Raw genomic sequence first — 8177 nt, forward strand, 5'->3', positions numbered from 1 at the left:
TTTTCAAGACATTACATTCAGTTTCATTCAAGTTAATTGTAGAGCCAAATAAGGAAACAACTTGCTTCATGAGCGTAAGTGATGCGAGCGTGGATTCTTCCTGCCTTCAGATGTATAATGGGATGTGATCCATACAGCAGTTCTGCACAAGGCCCTCCAGTTAGCATTACTTTGCAATTTATGGCAACAAGAAATGAGGGAATGGACCAGAAGATTGCATGGCATTTGGATTCAGCATCGTGATAGTCTTCTCTGCAAATGGAAATTAACATCAATTATTCAAATCTAGTTATGCTTTCAACCCTCTTAATTGCAAAGTGTTTTCCATTCAGTGATCAAGCCCAATTCCCTAAACATAATAGCAATTATAACTGTGCATCCAGAGGAAAATATACTCTCTTTGGCCCAATTTTCAGCTCAGATATGACCTCTTTATGCTGTTTTTTACACAGAGGGGTTGTTAAGCCGGAGCAACGGTTCTTTTTGCATAGAGCATATCCTAGGGCTGTCAAGGAACATGGGCTATAATCTTCTTTACTGCCCCAACATAAAAACAGGAAAAACATAACGGGTGGGATTCAGCTGCCTAGACAAAGGAATGTAGACCACTTTAAATGGCCTTAGGTACCTGAGACACCTTCACAAGGGTAGCAAATGTTGTGTAGGGCTTGGGGAAGATCTGTGGCAGCTGGAGGCAAGGCTGCAGGCAATACTCTAGGCTATCTAAAACAGCACAGTGGTTAGTGGCCTGAATTACCCTGGCTTTGCCTGACAACTGGGACAGCTCTTCTGGGCTGTGCAAAGCTAAACGTAAATTATATTATTCTTGAAGCTGAAAATTGCTTCATGTGCTGGATTGCGTCAGGGCATAATGAAGCTGCTTTCTCTTTAGCGTAATTCCTGGTTTTTATTAGAGAACCTTCAGGCAACTCCTGTCCACCTTCTAGCTTTTCTGTGTCAAAAGTGGATGATTCCATTGCATTCTTTGAGTGTTTAGTCTGCAAGATTTTCAGGAGTTGAAAATACTGCACCCGTTACTGCAAATAAACTGGAATGCATAATGTGTCTACAGTCAAATCTTTACTGAGCGGACAATAAACGCCAAGGCTTAATGTGAAGTTCCAGTCCTCTGGTTAAGCGCAATAAGAACTTGGTCCAAATGTGCCATGGCACAGCCAACTGCCCTGATCATGTTTCTGTAACATGAGAGCAGAAAGACCAGGGAGCAGCTAGTGGTATGTTTGCCATGGAGAAGGTGTCTTGTCCGATACTCAGGGACAATTCAAAGTCTCTCATTCAATAGTCGCATGAGATATCAAAAATCAATGACATGTCTGCTGACATGCTTTTTTGAAGCAGGTGGTTAGTTGAAATCAGTGTCCTGTGGATTATATTTACTAGAGATAAAACCAGTGGATGGAGTCAGGTAATTCTTTGCTGCGTACTCCTTGGATTAAAAAAAAAAAAGGAAAAGACAGAAACTCTCAGTCTTTGGAACTTTTTAGGAATCAAATCTAGGATTCATTATCCTTGGTTACAGTTCACTATTTCCTACCAGTATCTAATCTAGAGCTCTCCTTCTCCAGGTTGTACCACTTGTGCTTTTGAGAAACAGATTATTTTCTTGCTGCCTTTTCAATTTCCTGATGTGATGTTTTGTTTTCACCCTAAAACAAACAAACAAACAAACAAACAAACAAACAAGCAAACAAACTCATTCAGTCATAATGCTTTGGCTAGATTTCAGCCAGCACTGACTGGCCTGCTTTTCAGCACTGACTCATGCTTCATCTCTCTCTGGCAAAGAAATTTGGTTTATATATTTGCTCTGAATAAAGGTGGCTTGCTTATTCAACCACCTTCAACTAAATTATAACTTCCCAGTAAACCAGTACAGAGGTATGAATAGTCAATGACAGGGGTGGAAAGACCTGGAAAGATGGGATCGTCATTTTGGAAACTCCTGGGTTGGCTGTGTTTAGATAGGAGATTTGGTTGGCTACAGATGTTTACCCTTCTAAAACAGAAAGGATGCTTCCTAAATGTATCAAAGGTTGGAACAAGGATCAGTCTTATCTCCAGTAACAATCTGTAGAGATTGGGGAACTTGCCATGGTTGAAACCACTTTTTCCTTCTTTTCGAAGATAGTCCTTCACTTCCAGAGGATTAGCCCAAGATCTATGCAACACCTCCTGCAATGTAAGCTTCATTTTGAGGGATTAGGAAGGATTTCACTTATGTCCAGAGGATTTCTGTTTTGTCTCTCTGCAGAGGCATCATTTTCCAGCTTTAAAAGAACTGGAAATGCTGCTTGACAGAAGGGAGCTTGAATCCCATGCTAACACTCACGCAGAGTCCACTCCTTTTACGAAAAGCTGCTGGTCATGTACACTGAAAGCTTTGTTTTGCATTACTTTACAGACGCATATGGTAGGTTATTCTGTGTATTATAATTGAAGTCTAGATGTATTAATGGACGTAGTGAGATTGTAGTTTATCTTTTCTTATAACTTAGAATGTGGTGTATATATGTGTATATTTCTGGTGGAGCATGTTACTGGTATCTGGATGCCGATCCACAAGAAATTAGGTGCATTAACTGCAATAATCAGACAGTTGTCCTGAAACCCGTTCAGTACAGTACGATCTGCTCATTCTAACAGGTGCCTTTTTATTCATTATTACTTTAGAATTAGTCTCTCATTCAAGGAAAAAAAAAGAAAAGAAGGAAAATACTGCAACACAGAGAAATTACTCTAGTGGTGGTAACACATGGAAACATTTGCCATGGGCATTGGTTGGAGTAGTTGTCACGTATTTATGTCATGATATAATGGCATACTGTAGGCTATTCTTGTATGTGTTCTCATTCTGAGCTTGTTTGTCACTTGTCTGTTTAAATTCAACATCTTTCTCATCTGGGGGAGTTTATATATCTCCTTGCAGTTGGCTGTAAACAAATTGCAAGCGCTGCTCGGCAGGTGGCAGATAGATGTGGTTGGTTAGGTAAGGCTGTTGCAGTGTCAGTGCAATATGAAAACTTTACACATTTGAGAAATTCCAGGCTGCTGCTTTCTGGTGTAAAGTTTGGGATATGACGGCAGATGTCAGATTTAAAAAGGAGAAGGATGAGATTCTATGGGGGATTGAACTAGTTTGTTTTATTCTTATGGAAAAAAAAAGTCCAAACAGTTTGCTGGCTTGCTGCTGTAACTGGTTGCATTATGCACAGTGTGAAATGAGCCCGTATGTGGGGGCTGTGTTGCTACACTCTGCTGAGGCAGAGTTTGGTTTCTGATTTTCAGCATATGCCAGACTCTGAGACATGGCAGTCAAGCAAAGGCCTCCATCATGAACAACTGGATCGAGGTGCTTGGGATCCCCAAGCTCTAGGTCCCCAGCTTCAGGGTGGCTGCGCACAGACTCTGCTGTAGAGCTCGGTGCTGCCCCGGAGCCTCAGCATATCTCTGCCTTGGATGATGGAAAACTTTAATAACACATACAAAATTAATTTGGACCTTCTCCTAACACAAGTCTTTGAAGTCAGTGGGAAGCACTGAGGATTTTTGGCATGCCAGCTCTTTATTTGTTGCTGTGTATTCAGCTACTATACCTATTGATTTCAGTCGGTGTGAGTCACTGTTGTTTCCATAAGCACCTCTTTTAATACGTAAAAGCCACATGTATTTGTTAACTGCTTGGTGAGCAGCCTCTCACCTCTCAGTTGTGGAGAAAGGTGCTACACAAAAAGAGTAAATGGGTAGTGTAGCTCTTTGTGCCTTGCTAAAATAAGATGCTAGCTACATGGGCACTGAGAAAGCAGCTGAGAGCTGGGAGGTTGGCGGGGGGGGGTGTTTGTGTGTTTGTTTGTTTGCTTTTGTTAGACCCTTCTTTTAATTATTTCTTTTTTCTTCTGCTCACTTAGAGCTGAGACCTTGTGGTTCCGTATGTAGTTGTGCTAGCCTTTACTCAGGAGGATTTCTGTACACTGTAGTCTATGAAAGCATAGGACAGGTTGCTGGGGTCAAGAAGGGCAGCCGCAGCCTGCCTTATGTTACCCAACGACGTTCGTAGATTTACTGACTTCACTTTTCAGTCCTTGCGCTGCCTATTACTTCCACTAGAAATTTGCTTAAAAACTTCGTTCCCCTGGAAATCTTCTCATGTTCTGTGCAAGCTTATTCCTGGCCATGTTTTCCTCCTCTTTGTTCTTGCGCCAAAGGATACGACGTCTTTTACTGTCTTTTGAATGTTTATCCCTCTCTTCCCATAACACACACACACGTTTGCAAAATATATATATATCTGCTTACATGAACAGTAATTTTTTCTCTAAACTGAACACAGGAAGCGCTTCTAGTCCTCATATTAACTTAGACACTCTTTCTTTCTGTTCCAGCTTGAAGCTGTCTTCCTTGACTGTACATGATTGGAACTACACGAAGTATCCCTATGGTATTCTTCATAAATTGTCATCAGGATCTTATACAATAGAGTTAATACTGCCTCTCCCTATGGAAATATTTGGTTTGCATTGTTGTACAATCATATTATGTTTTTTAAAATAAAAAAATGCACCAGTGGTTCATGTTCATCCTGCTTATACATTTCATCAATTCATCTAGTTTGTGCAGCTAATATACCCATATTTTCTTCTCAGTCATTTAGAAACGCATAGTAAAATTGTGCATAGTAAATTATAAAACAAGGTGGATAGGATAATAGAAAAATATGTAATCCAACACGTAACATATAGAATTGGAGACTCTAGGGCCTGGCCCCAGCAATTTTTTTTCCCCAAAGACGAAGTGTGTAGAAAAGATCTCTTCCATTTTGAAAATGCAAATTGTGACTCAGGTTAACAGGTTAACCATTTTGAATACTATTGTATAGCTGACATGAACCAACCCAATTCTTAATTCATTAGCTGAAAAAAAGAGTTAATAACTGCATTATATATAACTTTGAAATAATGATGCAGGTCAAAACAAAGGACATTTTCATCAGTGATCACTCTGCATCAGCATTTTAGTGCAAATATTCAGGAATATTTGTGTTATAGGATAAAAACATACTAGAGATTTACTTATTATAAATGATGTTATTATATTGGAATCCATCTTTCTCACTAATAACATCTGTTCAGTCCAATAATGTGCATAATTGTCAATGTTATAAGGCTAACTTACATCTTGAATTTACTTTCATCTTAAGCTTTACCAAATATTTTCCATAAATGTAAAAGTGTACAGATCACTGGCTCGGTAGTCACACCAATCTCTGTATTAATTTTGTCCCCTTTGCTAATATTAAATCTGCTAAATAGGTTTTCAATGTGATTTTGAATTATTGTAAATATGGTTTAAAAAAATCTATTATAACCTTCAATATTTGCATATTATTCTAGCACTGCATTCTTACAATGAAAAAAAATACATGGCCAAAAAAATTATAATGGTCTCAATTCCTTTTTTTCATTCTCTGCCTGTAAGTTTGAAACCTCTGCAAATCAACATTGTTTAATGTGCTGGCCATTTCTTTTGGTGAGAAAGTGTATATCCATGTGCATAAATCTAGATAAATAAGAGTAGCTACGCAAAGGACTGCCTATGGATACATAATTTATTATGAGTTACTGATGATCTTATAGCTCATGAGTGACAGAGCAAAACAGAATGACGAGGTGATATGAAAGCTCATCAATAACTTGAAGCTATAAATAATGTATTTGTCATCTGCCAATTGAATATCTTTTTTAAGCATTAGTATTTTTTTCCAAGTGTTCAATAATTATTTCGAAATGAGATAGGGAATTACACCATCTAGATTCATGGAAGTATTTAAAAAATCTCATTTTATTCTGTGGCACACCTTTGCTTTTGTTTAAATTATACAGAGAGATACTAGAGATGCACAACTATTGTCAATGAATAATTTATTTGAATTTAACCTCCTTTGCTACTATTGGAATACTCAAACAATATGCCACAACTTACTCTGATTCATATGTTATTAAAATTTTATTTGACAGATGTCTTTTTGAGTTTTTATTTTATGTCTTGACAACGATTATTTGAAAATGGAGCTATGTACTCTAATTCTGCTGAGATACATGGGATGCTTTTTATCTCATCCTTGATTAGCTGCAATTGGCCTCATGAATCCCGTGGTACTCTGTGCCCTGGCTGCATGAAAACACAAGAAATTCTTTCATGAGCATTTTATATACAGAAGTAAAGGTCAGTTTCTGCCATTTCTCATGCATATAACTTTGAAGTTGCTTTCAATGACTATATTGGTCAACTGCAAAAAGCTACTGGAGATACAGAATGAAATAACTTACTCTAAAATTTCAAACATTTTTTCCCTTGCAGGTTTTTAACTGCCATTGAGGCTTCATGGTTTATATAATTTTTTCTATTCTGTGTGGCATGATCTGCCTTTTCCTGATGTTCACCTGCCCAGTCCTGAGACCATGATTGTCCTGGTAGCTGCTTCTTTCGCTATGGACTGAATGTGAAACTAAACGTTACAGGTGAGTCACAAAGCGATTTAGGTGCTACAGTACTCCATACGCTCTTACTCCTCTTGTGTTTTCTATAAAGACAGATCATTAAATTAATATATTGGAGTGAAAGTATAGTCCACACGTCCCTGTCAGACAGAAACTTATAGGCCATATGCATTCCACCTAATTCCAGACACATAACTGAGGATTCTATGGGAGGCTGAAGAGGTAAGCCTCACTCTCAAAGTGTTTATTTCATGATAACCACCAGTTTTGGCTCCCTTTTCAATCAGTACAAAGACAGGAACCACGCAAGGACAATTTGGATCACAAATGCTCTGGGTTGGTTGCTGGATCATCTTGCTTGCTGTCGTTGCTGATCACAGTGAGACACCAGGAGGCCAAAGACAGGTTTTATCTAATGGAAATGTGGAGGACACCAATGAAATAGGCATTTCTAGACAATGATCAATTTTATCCTAAAGCAGCTCAGTGTTAAGGTGGCTAGCTCAAGGGGAAATTTCTATATTGTAGATAACTGAATTTAGGTTAAATGAATCTTGGTTTATGTTAGGTGCCTAAATACAGTGAGATGATCTACATCACAGACTTTTTTAATGCAGTGGAGTATGTGAGTGTGGCCGGTAACAAGGACTCAATTCTGCCTGGAGAAGCAAAATTCCTATTCCCTCGCTGGGAGCAGCTCTGCTGCTCACCTTGCTTCTGCTCATTAAGGTTTTCATTACGCATTGCAGGTTAGATTTATTCCTGATCTGAAGTCCAGGCCAAACTTCCAGGTTCATTTTTACTCAAAACCTCAGAACAAGGCTTTGAAGAGAAGTGAAATGGCCCCATGCTGACTCCCTGGTCAGGGGCATATCTTCTTGATACATGACAGTTCCTGGGCTGTCTTGATAAGCTCCTGCTGGGCTGAGGCATTTGTTCACAATTAATATGAAGTAATACAAATGATCTCATAAAAATGAACTTGGGCATATGCCCCTTTTTCACAGAGTCTCACAAGTGGTTTGAGAAGGTATATTTTTGGGAATGGTGGTGACAGGCAGCCTAATAACGTCACTTTATTTTCTGACAGAACAGTGTTTGTGAAATCTCAGGGAGAGACTCCCAGCTAGTATAATTTGCCATCTCTCCCTTGGATTGCCACTGTTTTATTGCAGCTCAAGAATCTGGCCCGTGACTCTTGTTCCACTCCAACTTTTGTGGTTCCTGTGTGCCCCGTATACCCCTATTTTATTAAACCAGGCTGAGAAGGAGGAGTGGGTTTCCTTTTTGCCACTCCAGAAATACAAAACAACTTAATTGGCCAGAGCAGGCAGGTTTACAGCTGCTTTATGCTGGCAAAAGGGCACAGAGGAGCCAGAAGGCGCGGCTGAAACGAGACCTGTACCTTACAGTGGCAAGGTGTATAAAGGAGTGGATGAATTGTAAATACAGTTAGATTTGACAATAAGTCTTTTCATGGCCCCTTCTTAGAGCTGGATTCTATTTCAATGCTCTCATTCACTGGAAGAAAGAATATTTCTTTGGGGAAAAAGCTCTGTTCTGAATTGACGTTAGGGGTCTGCTCTCTACTGCGTGATGCAGACTGTCCCCCCTTCATTGCCAAAAGGGCTGGCAAGTCAGAGGGTCTGCAGTAAAAGCCTG

This window comes from Phaethon aethereus, assembly GCF_964289735.1.
Source record: "Phaethon aethereus genome assembly, chromosome: 1".
In the NCBI taxonomy this organism is placed as follows: Eukaryota; Metazoa; Chordata; class Aves; order Phaethontiformes; family Phaethontidae; genus Phaethon; species Phaethon aethereus.